At 48.6% G+C, this 16067-nt stretch overlaps 1 protein-coding gene across 4 annotated transcripts in view; it reads right to left on the bottom strand.

Annotated features, from left to right (window-relative positions):
* S100PBP (S100P binding protein) overlaps positions 1–16067 on the bottom strand; it is a 412424-nt gene that overhangs the window by 33274 nt on the left and 363083 nt on the right. The window lies entirely within an intron of this gene.

Here is a 16067-nt window from a genome sequence, read left to right on the forward strand (position 1 = left end):
CAATTCGACTGCCATACAGAGAGGATCTTCTCTCGCAGAAGGAAGGTCAGGTTCTCCATCCAGCCATCAAGACCCTCAACCTTCACGCTTGGTGTCTGAAAGGTTGAGGTACAAGGATTGGGACCTTCCGGATGATGTTATGGAGGTGTTGCTTTCGGCCAGAAGGCCGGCAACTAAAACTCTATACCGCTGCCGTTGGAACAAATTTTGCAGCTGGTGCAGAGAAAAGAATATTGAACCCTTTTCTTGTGGTACACCTATGGTGTTGTCATTCTTACTTTACCTGGCTAATTCAGGCCTACAGGTTGGCACAATTAAGGGCTATCTCGCAGCGCTATCAATCTTTAAGCGCACTGCAGAGGAGCCTTCATACTTCAAAATTCCATTGGTAATACAATACCTAAAAGGATTAATTAATGTTTATCCCCCGAAACCTTTTCAAGTTCCCTTATGGGATTTAAACCTAATTTTAAACTTCCTAAAGGGTGCCCCTTTTGAACCACTACACTCTTGTTCATTGAAGCTTCTCACCCTCAAAACTGTTTTGCTAATAGCATTGACATCTGCTAGAAGGGTTAGCGAGTTGCAAGCCTTATCGTGTAAACCTCCACATACAATCTTTTACAAGGACAAAGTTGTTCTTCAGGTGAAGCCTAACTTCCTCCCGAAGGTAGTCTCGGAGTTTCACATCACTCAGAAGATTATATTACCTTCTTTCTACCCTCCTCCTCATCCGGGGAAGGAGGAAGAGAGACTGCACAGGCTGGACCCTAAGCGAGCCTTGAGCTTCTATATCAGCAGATTGGCTAAGATCAGACAAGCAGACCAACTCTTTGTAGGTTATGCAGGACATAAGTTGGGCCTTCCAATAACAAAACAAACCATCTCCAGATGGATTATTTTAGCCATTCTGGAGTGCTACAAATTGGCAGGAAAGGAGCCTCCTCAAAATCTAAGGGCTCATTCTACCAGGGGTATCGCAACATCCTCAGCCCTTCAAAGAGGGGTGCCAATTCGAGATATATGTGCGGCTGCCACATGGTCGTCCGCACATACATTTACCAAATTCTATAGCCTGGATTCCTCCTCTAGTCAAGAAACTAGATTCGGCAAGGCTGTGTTACACTCTGTCCATTCTGGAAGGGTAACATAACTTTTATTACTCCCGCCTCCAGTCACAATACCACTGCTATGGGAGTCTATCTAAGATAAGGAATACGTCGGAGGACACAATCCCTTCGAAGAACTAGTTACTCTTACCTTGTAACGTTCTTTCGATGGGATGTTCCTCCGACGTATTCCTTATCGACCCTCCCATCCATCCCCGCAGTATGACTTCCTGTGGGTTTGCAGCCTATGCTCCTTCAAGGTGATTAGTCTAATCCAAAAACATTACTGGGGACTACAAAACGGAACTGAGCAACGGACGCTGCGCGCGGCCTTTATAGGCAGGATGACGTCGACGTCGGCACGGAGGCCGTCGAGGGTCATCGACTCGGCGATCATCGACGCGCAGCGCCCTCTGGCGAAAAAATTTTCCGAGGCCAGCAAAGCTGAAGGATTTCTATCTAAGATAAGGAATACGTCGGAGGAACATCCCATCGAAAGAACGTTACAAGGTAAGAGTAACTAGTTCTTCTATATTACTACAGCCATGATAGACAAACGAAAGAGTACAATTGATAATACAATATAAATCCATAGGCACTAATTAAGCGCACCCATGTAAGTACTGAATAAGCTGCAAGTATATAAACGTTTTTCCACAATGGATTATTCTATAATAAATACAAGATGGTTAAAACACAACAAAACTTGTTCTTGTTTTACTGTAGTCATTCATTTTTGCAGAGTTAGTCACAGATAGTCAATAATCGAGTTATGGCCAGAACTAGAGAAGTATTGGTTCCCCACATACAGCTGATCCATAGCCATTCTCTAGATGAGGCTGTGCTACCAATGTAGGTTTTTATCAAAAACGAATTCTCCGATCTTCAAAATGCTCACAAAAGATGACCAAGTGTGTTAACATTTTAATTTGAGAAGCACACACAAACAAGCACCCGTAGGGCCTCCTTGTTTGTTTTTGTACCAATTTTTAATTCTAGCAGTAGTCCAAAACTGATCAAGTTTCAACTAAAATAAATCCCGGCCCTCCCAGAAGAAAACTGCATTAAATATGACTGCTGAGGTGTTTAGGAGAAAAACATGCAGCTTGTTTGAATGCCGAGTATGTGCTTCAGGTTTCAATAGTACACCAATCAAATTGGTATAATTTTTTTAACATATGAAGGTCTTACACACAAGACATGAGTATTGGAATCAATTGAATTCAATACGTTTTTCGTTTTATGCTTGTACAGCGAGATAGAAGCTGGATTGCCTTCCTTTAGCATCACGGCAAGATCTTCATATAGTGAATTGGATGGCGGTGTGAGCATTTTTGCATGATTGAGAAGTCTCCACTTATATCTGGCAGAAAGGGTTGAAATCCAAAATTCGTGGGACAGGATAGAAATGGGCAACGATTACACTAATCTAAGAACCAGTTTCCATATGCGACCATGAAGTTGATTAAGAATAGGATCAATGCAAGCAAGACAGATCAAATCCATACAAAATTACAGCTTCGCCTTTCAGGATATAGGAATCGATTAAGGTGAGCATAGAACATTTACAATATTTTCTGTAAATCAATTTAATTTGTGAAATCAGAGGATTAGCTTTACGCTCGAGCATAAGTATTAGTTTATTAGTTACTTACCTGTAACTATTTCTCCAGCATTGTTATCTTTCATAGATTAACATGCTTGAATATTCCCTGTCAGACTGGGAATCCTCGGTGATAAATTATTAAGAAAATATTCAATATACATAAACTGCCAACCAGCAGTGCATGTGCATGTACATAGCCCATTGTAGCCTATGAGCCATTCTATTGTGTAGTCCCTCCACCTCACTTTGGTCCTTTATAGCCCCAACCAATGAGGTGGCAGGGCTTAAGCTCCGCCCCAGCAGCCATCTTCAGATTTTGAACCGTAGAGTCTACAGTATGATGTATGCAGAGCATAGGAGCAGCCTCTCAGGGGAGGCGGGTGGGCGCATGTGAATCTATGAAAAATACCAATGCTGGAGAAGTTGCTTTCTTACCTGGTAACGTTCTTTCGATGGGATGTTCCGACGACGTATTCCATATCTATGACAGGTAATCAGCACAGCTGTGCTGCTTTGGAAAATTTTCGGCGTCTGCTTCCTGCGTTGACGACGTCGATACGTTGTCCTAGAGGGCCTCCGTCGAGCCGACGTCACCAGATGTTAGGTAGGATGCACAACGCCCATAGCCTCAGTTGTAGTTTTTTCCCCAGAACGTGTGGCACCAATCTTCTGCCAGTATGACCACAGAAAGCTGTCAGGGTCCGGCTTGACTGAATTCCACAGGAGCTGATGCTGGCCCCACAGACCCTCACCAGGAGTTCACCCCTCAACCCTTAAATATAAACTGAGCTGAAAACCCCAAGAAAGGGAAAGGGGAATTTGGAGAAAATAACGGAGACACTGCAGCCCTGCAACCATCTGGTAGGCTCTGGTATCTGTGGTAAACAAATACACCTGGCTACTTATATGATAAGATAAACTTCTTTTCTAAAATTATTCTAAATAAACTCTGAACTCTTCACCTCTTAAACCTCAGTAAAAGACTTATAGGCTAGTACACTGTGTGGAATATCTTGTAAATAATATCTTGTGTAGTGCATATAGTTCAAGCCACTCAAGTCTCTTTAGAATCCTAAAGTGATGGCCCTTGCAAACACCTTTCAGAACTAGATATTCTTCTTGCTTCAAAGTTTTTAACTCTATGTAGTTTTCAATGCTTTTATAAAATGCAGTCTTTCTCTGAAGTATTGAATTCCATTTGCATAAATTACATTAAATAAATATTCTTTAACTTTCTGGAATACTGCTTTCCTTCTGCGTGTGACTTGTTTCCTTATTTACACTAAGAACATATAGTTTCTTTCTTGATAAGCGTGTGCGTTAAACACGTGAAATCAGAAGACGTGAAGAATTGTCCTCGCGTTTAAAATACACACGCGATTCTTTTCCAACCCGCGCGTGTGAAAAAATACGTAAACGTGATAAAAATAGCACGCGCTAGTTAAAATGGACACGCGCTCTATCGCTACCGAACTCACGCGGATAAACGAAACGCAATTCACGTAAAATAGTTCACACGTTAAAAACAACTTGCGCTTAATCAAAATGGACTTGCGCTCTATCGCAAACCAACACGCGCTTTCTCATGAGACGTCTTTCACGTTAAAAATGTACACGCGCTAAAATTCACTCGCGCATTTCATTTGGGCACGCACTCTATCGCAAACCAACACGCGCTTTCAAAAAGAACACGTAAACGACGACTTGCGAGCTCGCGCACACATTAAACAGTCTTGAAGAACATTACACGCAGTTACTTAACTTTAAACTTCTACGCACAATCTTCAAGCTTGTTTTCCTTATAATAATTTTAACTGTAAATGTCTCTTTACTCAAATAATTTTGAAACTTGTTAACTCCAAGTTTTCTTGTAAAGGAAAATGAAAGTTCACGGACATTCTTAAAATCTTTAAAAGAACGATCCCACCTGATGTCTTCTTGTTCAAACTGGATCAGCCAACGATACTTACTTCTTTGGTAGATTTTCTGAGCTCTGAAAAGGCCTTACTTAAGGAGCTTAACTAATGTACAACCAGCCACTGAATTTCTATGGATGAAAGGCAGTTTAGAATCTTGCTCACCTCCCAAGAATCAAACCCATCGTCCTTTCCACCAATCAGGCAAACCAAACATATCATTGTTCCAGTTTCTTTCGCTCCATCTTGACTTGGGCAAGCACAATGTTAATTCTATGTACAAACTCTTCCTGTTACTAACCCAACCAGCTCTGAAAGCACAACTAACCCAGCCAGTCCTGACAAAAGCCTTGCGGAAACGTAAGCTGCTATCGCATAAGAAATTCTGTAGCGGGGCAGGCTGGAAGGGTACGATATGGAATAAGTAGTCGGAACATCCCATCGAAAGAATGTTACCAGGAAAGAAAGTAACTTGTTCTTCGAGGGGATGTTTCCTCCGATGTATTCCATATCTATGACAGACTCCCAAAGCAGTACCAACGTATGGAGGAGGGAAAAGAATTTAGAAATTTAGAATTAAATTGCAGAATAAAGGACTGCCTTGCCAAAGGCCAGATCCTGCCCAGGGATAGAATCTAGGGAGTAGTATCTTACAAAAGTATGGACCGAAGCCCATGTGGCTGCTTCACAAAAGTTAATGGGAACACACGCCTGCAGAGCAGTAGAGGCAGCCATAACCCTAGTAGAATGGGCCCGTAAGCCTACCGGAAGGTATTTACCCGCCAAGCGGTAACATTCAGAAATTGCCAAGATAATCCATCTAGACAAAATCTGCTTAGTAACAGCTTGTCCCAAACGCCTTCCAGCGTATCCAATAAAGAGCCGATTGTCCACTGTGACCCGGAACATGCGTGAAATGTAGAAACTTAAAGCTCTCCTAGGATCCAACCTATGGAGCCTCTCCTCCTTACCAGGATGCAGAGTCGGATAGAACGCCGGAAGAATGACCTTCTGGCTTAAATGAAATTCCGACACAACTTTTGGAAGAAAGGAAGGACGAACCCCAAGGACAACCCTGTCATTATGAAACACTGAAGGGTGTCTTAACAGAAAGTGCCTGCAACTAACTCACTCTGCGAGCGGAAGTAACCGCAACTAAAAATACAGTTTTAAGGGTCAACTGTCTTAAAGGACAAGAATGTAAAGGCTCAAATGGAGCACCCATGAGGAATTTTAGAACCAGGTTCAAATCCCAACCGGGCACCTGGAAAGGGGACGGTAGAAACACATTGGTGAGCTCTTTCAGAAACTGAGAAATTAAAGGAATTTTAAAATAAGAACACTCCTCAGACGAGCGCTTAAATATGGACAGCGCCACCAGGTAACCTTTAATGGTACCCACTTGCAGGCTTTTGTGGGCTAAGGAAAGTAAAAAGGACAGAACCACAGGAAGGTCACATGAAAAAAGGATCCACATTCTGAACCCTGCACCAGTCGCAGAACTTTCTCCAACGACAACGGTACAGGGACTTTGTTGCAGGCCGTCTGGCCGAAAGCAACACCTCCATCACGTCTTCGGGCAGTCCCAATCCTTATACCTCAACCTTTCAGAAGCCAAGCGTCAAGGATGAGGGATCTGACCCCCCCCCCCACTCCCGTGAGAGCAGATAGTCTCAGTAGGGAAGACGGCATGGAGAAAGATGGACAAGTTGAGAAGGTCCGGGTACCACGTTCTCCGGGCCCATTCCGGAGCAATGAGGATCATCCGGGAACCAAACCTCCGTAACCTTCGTAGCACTTGCGGAATGACGGGGACTGGAGGAAACGCGTACAGCAGCGGGAAGGACCACTCCACCACCAACGCTTCCCCTAAGGCTCCTCTTGGAGGAAATTCCAGCGAGCAGAACCTTTTGCACTTCCGGTCGACACTGGTGGTGAAGAGATGTTTGTCTCCACCCAGATGAACTACCAAGATGGACATTTCCTGCTGAATGGCCCAGAACCAGAGCTGCACCGCCTCTCTGCACAGAGGAAGTGACCCCCCCACCCCTCCCCCATTTTGTTGAGGTAGTGCATGGCTACCGTGTTGTCCGTCAGAATCAGGACATTCTTCCCTCGCACAGTCGGCAGAAAAGCCTTCAGGGCAAGCCTGACAGCCCTCAGCTCCAACAGATTGATATGGAGTCTGGACTCCGACAGAGACAAACGACCACTGCCTGTCAACTCGTTGGCATGAGCTCCCCATCCCGTGAGGGATGCATTGTCACGATAGTCACCTCCAGCCAGGGTAGCCAAAATGGAGCCCCCTTCATCAGGTTGCCTTTGACGGCCCACCACAGAATATCCTGGGCGACCAAGGGCGGCACCTGAATGGGATCTGACATTCTGCCGGAGGATTGTGACCAGTGCATCTTGAGAGCCCACTACAGAGATCTCATCCGCAGCCTGGCCTCTGGCACCAGAAGAATGCAGGATGCCATGAGGCCTAGCAACCTCAAGAACTTGTACGCCGGGAGACTCTGGCCATGTTCAAACTTGTGCACCATCTGCAGCATGTGATGAGCCCCCACCTGAGGTGGAAAACACTGCCCCAGGGATGTATCGAGCCCTGCTCCGATGTATTGGAGCCTCTGGGTTGGCGTCAAGTGGGACTTCTTTAAGTTGAGGGAGAAGCCCAGCCTGTGAAGGGAGTGGCAGGTGAAGTACAGAGGATCCAGGACTTGCTCGGGAGAGCGCGCCCTGATCAACCAATCATCCAGGTAGGGGTAGACTTGAATCCCCCTTTCCTGAGATACGCTGCCACCACCTCCATGAGCTTGGTGAAAACCCTCGGGGCAGAGGTCAATCCAAACGGCAGGACCCGAAACTGAAAGTGCAAGTCGCCAACCGCGAACCTCAGGTACTTGTGCTTGGGATGAATCGGCACAGGAAAGTAATCGTCCTTGAGGTCGAGACACCAACCAGAACTGAAGTTGCAGGGCCTGGAGGACGAGAGAGTACCCATCTTGAACTTGTCCTTCCTGAGGAGCTTGTTCAAACCACGCAAGCTCCTGATGGGTCTCAATCCCCAGTCTTTCTTTGAAATGAAAAAATAAGGGGAATACCATCCCTTGTTCCTCTCCACTACAGGCACATGCTATATGGCGCCTTTCTCCAGCAGGGATTTGATTTCCTGCGCAAGGAGCGGATCCGACTCTTCATAGAGAGATTCCCTGGTGGATTGTCGTGATCAGGAGGGATGGTAGGATACAACGCCTGCTTTACTGGGGCCATAGCCACCTGCACCACCAAACTCTCCGGAGTGGGGTGTGTGGTCAAGTAGCAGGGGTTGTGACTGGTTGGATGGTATTTTTTCGGCAAAGACTTGCCCACTGCCGGGAGATTCTCTGGAGCAATCCAAGCCGCTGCCACCCTTCTTTCCAAGGCCATATGGAATGGCAGAACCGGGTCAGTTGGAACTTGGTCCAAGATATCAGTCAGGTCATCCTGCAGAAAATCCACTGGTGGCGCAGACCACCCCAAGTATTCCGTCACCCTCGACATGAGCTGCTGGTACAAAGACTCAGCGTGCATGCCAGGCTCAGGCCTACCGAACTCCACCTCCGGAGAGGTATCCAGACCACTGGCGTCGTGCAAAGACTGATGCAGGTCTTCCAACTGGCTATGACCAGATAAGAGGCCGTCAGGAACCTCATCAGGAACCAAACCTTCCTCAGACCCTTCATCCACCTCAGAAATATAATCAAGAGGCTGGAATAAATCCCTGGATGAGGGCACAACCACGTTCTTTGACTTGGCCAGAGCCTTCCTCAGGGTTTCAACCGGTCTCCGGGGCACCTCCGATAAAGCATTCTCGAAAGGCGTCGACGTAGAGTGTGGCGCCGATGGCTTCGACACAGGCCTTGAGGGCAGAACTCTGAGCGTGTCCTTCGACAGCCTCTGCACCGAAGGCTTCCACGGACGCGAAGCCTCGGGAGAGTCCATAGACGGTCTCGGCGCCGAAGTCTTCTTCGAAGACCTCAAAGGCTCCGACGGTCTCAATGGCAGCGAGGATCGGGTCTAGGAGCGGGCATGGCTAGAGCGATCCACCTTGTACGACCGGGACCTCGAAGGTGCCCGGTGATCGCGCCGACTGCTCAAGCCCGAAGGCATGCTAACGGTAGCTCTAGCACGTTCCCTGCCGGTGTCTTTCGATGGCACGGACGGAACGGAGCCCTGCAACTGAAAAATCGCCATCATCTCCTTACAAAATGAATCCCGTTCCGCAGGAGAGGAATGCTGGTTGGGACAACCCGCCGACGTGTGGAGTCCTCGGACGAGGAAGGAGACCGGGGACGGCACTTCCATGAGTGCCTCAAAGAGGCAGAGGAATGGCGGGACCCACTCTGGGACCAAGACCCCCTGGATTTACGCCGACGATGCGGAGTCGCCCCTCGAATAGTCGGTCGAAAGCCCAGTGGATTTTGACTTTCGGGACTTGGACACCCTACCGACAGAAAGCTTCTTATGCTCCCACAAGGCCTTCATCGTCAACGACCGGCACTCGTCACAATTGTCCGTGGCGTGGTCCTCACTGAGGTACCAGAGGCAGGCATCGTGCGGGTCCGTCAGCGACATCTTGGAACCGCAGTCCTGACACTTCTTGAAACCCGGCCACGGGGTAGAAGACGAAGACATCATGGAAATCTTTAAACAAACGGGTTCAAAGAACCGATAGAACAACTCAGAAGAACCGAGGCGCACCGAGATCTCCGAAGCGGACACGTTCGCGGAAAAAAAAGTAACTGAGGCTACGGGTGTCGTGCGTCCTGGTGACGTCGGCTCGACGGACGCCCTAGAGGACAGCGTATCGACGCCGAAAATGTTCCGAAGCTGTGGTGATTACCCGTCATAGATATGGAATACGTCGGAGGAACCAATCCCCTCGAAATACAGCTACAGGTAACTAAGACTTCTCCAGCATTGGATCTTTCACAGATTCAGATGCTTGAATAGAATACCAAGCAGTTAAGCATGCCACCATCCTTACATATATGCATAAATACAGAAAAAACATTTCTGATCAAACCTTTACCATGCAGCAACACAACAGTTACATACCTCGGGAAAGGAGGCTGGTTCTACCTTATGCAAAGAGATGGCGGAGCACTGCCTGTCCAACTGCAGTGCCTTTGTTGGAGTCTTCAGCCAGGCAGCAGTGTTTCGCCAAGAGTGCTCCACATGGCGACTCTGCATACGTTCAAGGGTACCCCTGCACGGAATGCTGTTGACGCCGCCCCCCTTCCTCTGGTGGAATGTGCAGATGGCGGTCTAAATGGAGGGTCGCCTTTAAGCTGATGGCAGTGGGTGATGCAAGACAATACCCAGCGTGCCAGACTTTGTTTAGAGATATGTTGACCTTTGGTTCGGCCAGAGAATGCAATGAACAGTTGGTCTGAGGAGCAGAACTCCTTGGTTCTCTGTAAATAAAACTTCGATACTCTAGAAACGTCTAGAGAATAATGTTCTTTCCGCTTCAGATGCGTCATTCTGGAAAAAGGTTGGCAACACAATGCGCTCAGTGAGTGTCATCTCCGAAAGCACCTTGTGAAGGAACTTAGGATGTGGCCTTAAGATGACGCATCCTTCTGGAACAAAGTAAAACGGAGGCTCAGAAGACAAAGCTTTTAACTCACTGATCCTTCTGGCGGATGTGATGGTTATCAGAAATGCTGTTTTCCAGGACAAGAATTTTACTTCGCACCTGTGTATGGGTTCGAAGGGAGGTTGCACGAGGGCTGTCAAGACAGTGTTGAGGCTCCAGCTTCGAACTGGTGAAGGCGTAGGAAGATAAGTACACATCAGCCCTTTCAGGAAGACTTTAACCGCCGGTAAAGAAGGCAAGGATTGAATCCCCGGGGTTGTCGTGTACGCCGCTATGGCTGACAGATTGACCTTGATGGAGGGGAATGAGAGCCCCGACTTAGCTAGGTACAACAAGTAGGGCAGCACCTGATCAACCGAGACCGTGAGAGGATAGATTGCAGAGTTCTCGCACCATTTGGAGAAATGGGTCCATTTCCTGGTGTAGGTAACTTGTGTCAAAGGGGCTTTTGCGGCCCTGATATCCCAGCATTCTGATGGTAGGTTCAGGTTCATCAGTTTGTGCTGCTCAGGAAGCATACCTTGAGAGATAGGCTCCACGGGTCGTGGTGGGGGACGTTGCGGTTCTGTTGCAACAGATATGGATGCATCTCGAGGCGAATCTAGGGCCGACGGGATAGATGCTTCAGACTAGAGTACCAGACTTGCCGCGCCCAATCCGGTGCGATTAGGATCATAGAACAATCCTGTTCTTTCACCCTGCGAAGAACGCCCGCCATGAGGGGAATGGGAGGAAAAGCATAGAGGAACTTCCCCATCCAATTCACTCAGAACGCGTCTCCCAGTGATTGGTACTCTGGGTATCTCGAGGCAAACCTCTTGCACTTTGTTGTTCCTGGTGGCAAAAAGGTCGATATGCGGTTGGCCCCATAAGGCAAAAATCTTTTGGGTTTCCTTTTCGTCCAGTTCCCACTTGTGGGACGACATGTATTCCCTGCTTAGTCTGTCCGCTAGGACATTGTCCACTCCTGGGAGATGCTCTGCCTTGATTTGCACTTTAAGGTGTAAGGCCCATGCCCATAGCTGCTGGGCTTCCTGTGATGGGATTTCTGACCTCGTGTCTCCCTGTTTGTGGAGTGCATGGAGGTCGTGTCTTCTGTCTGGACTGTAAGTACTTGGCCAGCTATCACTGGTAGGAAGGCTTTCAACGCCAACCTTATGGCTCTGAGCTCTAACACAATGTGATGTTGGGATTCGTGCCAACCAAGTGCCCTTGGTTTGGCGGTTCGCAAGATTAGCACCCCAGCCTGAGAAGGAAGCGTCCGTCCTCAGCAGAAGGGTTGATGTCGATGCTTGGAATGGCATCGCCTGCACAAGATTTCCCGGGATATTCCACCATCGAATAGCTTTGTGCAAAGTTGATGGAATCTGGACGATGTCCTCCCAGCGTCCGAGAGCTTGTTTCCATTGGTGGTCCAGGGCCTCCTGAACCGGTCTCATGCGTAGCCTGCAGTTTGGTATGAGGAATATGCACGATGGCACGCCCAGAAGAGATTTGTAAGAGCGTACAGATGTTGTCTTTCTTCAGGAAGCTCGATGTTGAGCGCAGAATTGCTGCTACCCTCCGTGGATGGCCTCGCCCTGGGAATGCTGGTATCGAGCTTGGCTCCCAGGAAGAGAGCTGTTTTGCTGGGAACGGGGCAGGACTTTGTGTTGTTTATGGAAAAACCTAACTCTTTTAGGAGGTCGATAGTCCTTGACACTGCTGCGCGAACCCTTGCGGCGGAACTTGCCTTTATCAGCCAATCGTCCAGATAAGGAAAGAAATCCGTTCCTGCCCTCCTGAGACTTGCAGCTACAGGCGCCAAGGATTTTGTGAAAACTCTCGGTGCCGATTTTAGCCAGAATGGGAGCACTCCAAACTGAAAATGAAGCTCTCCCACCGTGAAGCTGAGGAACTGTCTCTTTGCTGGATGGATCGGCACATGGAAGTATGCGTCCTCCAAGTCTAAAGTGGCCAAGAAGTCGTGCTCGTTTCACCAAGGTAGCACCCCTTGTAAAGCCACCATCTTGGATGTTATGCGTTTGATGAATTTGTCGAGTGCCCTCAGGTCTAAGATGGGCCTCCATTGACCGGTTTTTCTTTCTGACGAGGAAGAAAAAGTAAAAACCCTTTCCCCTCTTGAGTGTACGGCACTGATACTACCACTGCCTTCTGGAGTAGTTTTTGTACCTCTGACATGACTTGCCGTAACATATGCACCCTGCGCGAAGTTGGAGGCAGGGAAGGAAGTTGGTCTCGAAATTCTAAGGTGTGACACTTTCGGATCACCTACAACACCCATTTGTCAGATGTAATTGACTGCCAGCTCTGGAAAAACTGGCTTACCCCCCCCCCCCCCACCCCCACCGGGTTGTGGCATTGAGGGGAAAGTGTTTGATGGTCAGATTTGCTTGCCTTGTGACTTCCCTTGGGCAAAGCCACACCTGCCTCTATGGGTGGATCTTATCTTGGAACGTGCCGCTTTGTACTTTCTGCCCATACGAGGCACGACCGTATACTTTGAACTTGGAAGACGAGCCTCTGAATGGACGAAAAGTACAATGATCCTTATTTTTGTCCTTCAAAGAACTGATGGCTCGGGCTGTGTCTGCTTTGATTCCCTTCAGATGGTCATCTATCTTCTTTCCAAAGAGATCTTGTCCATCAAAGGGCATGTCTAGTATTTGTGCTTTAACTTCAGGCCTAAAATTAGTAGCCTTCATCCAGGCCTGTCTTCTAAGTAGAAGTGCCGTGCGCCATCGGTCTGAAGCCTGATTCGGCCACATCAACCGCTGCAGCGATCATATGATCTGATGTTGCTTCACCATCAGCGATTGTCCTAGCCTCTTCCTGGAGCTCTGGTGGTAGCAGCTTTCCCCATTTGGACATGCAGAGCCAAAGCTCGCGATCGAACCTTGCGGTCATGGCCAGCGCATTACCCGCTCTAATGGTAAGCGATGCAGAGTATGATACTTTCCTGCCCATGGTTTCAAGTTTACACCCGTCTTTGTCCGGTGGTGCCGACAAGGGTGAGGCAGGATTGGCTAGTTTCTTTCTTGCCGCCACTGTGATAACCGAGTCCGGTTTTGTATGACCCCTCAAACAAAGTGGTGCGGATTATGGAGCTTTATATTTCTTCTCTGGTCTGGACACCAGAGCCGGAGTAGATAAGGGAGTAGATAAGGGCGTAGATAGGATCTTGGATCTGGACTCCGATGGTATTGAGGAGAGGGATGGTGGTCACAGTTCTCCTGCGTTTGTCCCTGTGCTCATTGGGCACCAATTTCCTTTCTTCCGAAGAAACTTGAATTTTAAACAATTCTACAGCTTTGCCTATTATGGTGTGTAAAGAAACCAGATCATCCGGCGGTGAGGCCTCGCCTGGTGAATCTCTCCTTCTGGGCTTCGACTACATAGTCATCCCACTCACTGGTTGCGTCAGGCTCCTGCGTTATTTCTCCTCCTCCTGGGTCAGAGAATTCTCTAAAAGGATCCTCCTGCCAATCTGATACCAAAATAGACGGTACCATAGTTGTATCCACATCCGGAGACCGAGGTCTATGTAATGACTGTGGTGATCGGACTCTTGTCGGTGAAGCACTGTGGGTGCTGCTCCTAGGTCTTCGAGCAGGTTCCGGTGATCTTGTCCGTTTGAGGTCTACTTCTGTGAGGAGACCTTCCAAACGTGCCTGGAATTGGAGATGAGTCTCCCCGAAAGGGATCCGATTCTATGGGATCAGTCGGAGCTCCTTTCTCCCTTTGCGGTCTGTACAATTCCTCTACAATCCTCTGTACGGATAACATATCGGGTCATGAGGATGTTCAGCCCTTTCCGTGGACGGTTGCCAAGGCGGACTGTGCTGTTTCGGGCAGGGACCGGGTCTCTATTCCACCACTTCTGTGTCTGAAAATTATTCTTGGATAATTACATCAGGAAGTTCTGCCATTTCCCCCAAAGGTGAAACTTACTGTACTAGTGGCTCAGCCTCAGTGCTCTCAAGAAACTAGTCTTCAACGACAGGTGTATGCATGGAAGGCGCCTCCGACTCCAATTCCACCGTAGCTGCAGGAACTTGCGGTGTTGCCGAAGGTGTTGTGGGCGATGCCATCTTCGCTGAAGAGCGTCCCGTGGACGGTGGTTCCATGGACGGATGTGTTTTGGATCCCGTCGACGAACGGGATTTCCCCGATGACTGATATTTAGACCCCGTCAATGAATGCAGTCTGTGCTCCATGGACGAGGGCGTCATGGACGAATGTCTCGTAGACGATTGGTGTGTTTTGCTAGTCGACAAGTGCCTCGTGGATGATCAGTCCGATGACGATCTTGCAAAGTCTTATGCGTGATCGTCGACTATGGTTTCATCGATGGTTTGGCCGATGACGGGCCTTTACCTTTCCCTTCGCTCGTGAACGGCTTCCCCGTTGACTGCACCCCCCCTGTTTTTCACAAACTCCTCCTTACCTCTGGAGGCAGATTTTGCTGATGAATGACTTTCTGGCTTGAGTCCATCGGAGGCAGAAAAGGTATCAATGCCAGCTTCCTCTTACTCTTGGCCATGGGAGAGGAGGTCCTTTCCACTAAAGAGGATCTCCTCTTAAGTTTGCCTCTCAGATGGAACGCTGGATTGGACAGGAGTTGTCCTGACAGACTCTTCGCCCAAAGATTGATCCCTGGCTTCCAGGTGTAAAAGGAGACTTCTATGCCTGTCCTGAAGGGTTTTGGTGGAAAATGTCTTACAAATATCGCATTTTTGAAGGTCATGTGGGTACAGACAATAAATGCAGTGTTTGTGGGGGTCTTTCATGTAAACCAATTTCTTGTTGCACCTCGTGCAGTCCCTGAACAGGGAAGGCTTCTTGACAGCCTGAGGTGCAGCCATTACTGAAGAGGAAGTTCACACGACGATTGAGGCAAAACAATACGTTTTTGTCTCCAAGTTTCATTGAGAACAAAGCCCCTAAGGGGAACAAAATGGAATATATTTGGAAAAAATATATTCCACACAAAAGTAGAAAAGGTTTGAAAAGCTCAGAGCTTGAGGATTCCTGGTGTCTGTTAAACTGCAGTGAAAAATCTGAAGATGGCTGCCGGGTGCGGAGCTTAAGCCCTGCCACCTCATTGGTTGGGGCCATAAAGGACCAAAGTGAGGTGGAGGGACTACACAATTGAATGGCTCCTAGGCTACAATGGGCTATTGTACATGCACTGCTGGTTGGCAGTGTATGTGTATTAAAAAATTATCTTTAACTGGCCGCCTGGGGGCGCACAGATGTGGATCCTCGATCCACAGACCTCAGAAGTGCCCTGAGCTCCCACATTTGACCCCTCTCCACCCGCACAACGACGGCCTGAGCTGTACGAACCTGGCCCCCATCTATCGGGTGAAAACCCGGAGAAGATCGGACCAGTCTACCCCCAGAAAAGTATCCCGACCCGTGCCTCCATACCCCCCCCGCCCCGAGCCCTCAGAACAGCACCTCGACCGAGGACCGTGGCCAGCGGAAGCCTGTGACTGCTGACCCCCGCCTACTATCCCCCCACAGAGTCATCATACCGTGCGGTTCCCCCCAACCCCCTGTATCCCAGATCGAGAGGACCCAGAGCGCAAGGCGGGGTCTGCTCTCTCCGCGCTGGGACATACACGGCGGCAGCAGCCTCAGACGTGGCAATGAGCAGAGCACACCAACGAAGTGGGTGAGTGCCCTCCTCCCTCCCGTAACACACAGGGCTCTCCTGCAAACCCTGTGCTCCGTAGTTCAGAGGCGCTCCCGACCCCGAATTCAGGCCCGAGCAGCACTGATCCACC

The sequence above is a fragment of the Ambystoma mexicanum genome, chromosome 11 (genome assembly GCF_040938575.1).
Source record: "Ambystoma mexicanum isolate Mex_15411 chromosome 11, UKY_AmexF1_1, whole genome shotgun sequence".
NCBI classification, from domain to species: Eukaryota; Metazoa; Chordata; class Amphibia; order Caudata; family Ambystomatidae; genus Ambystoma; species Ambystoma mexicanum.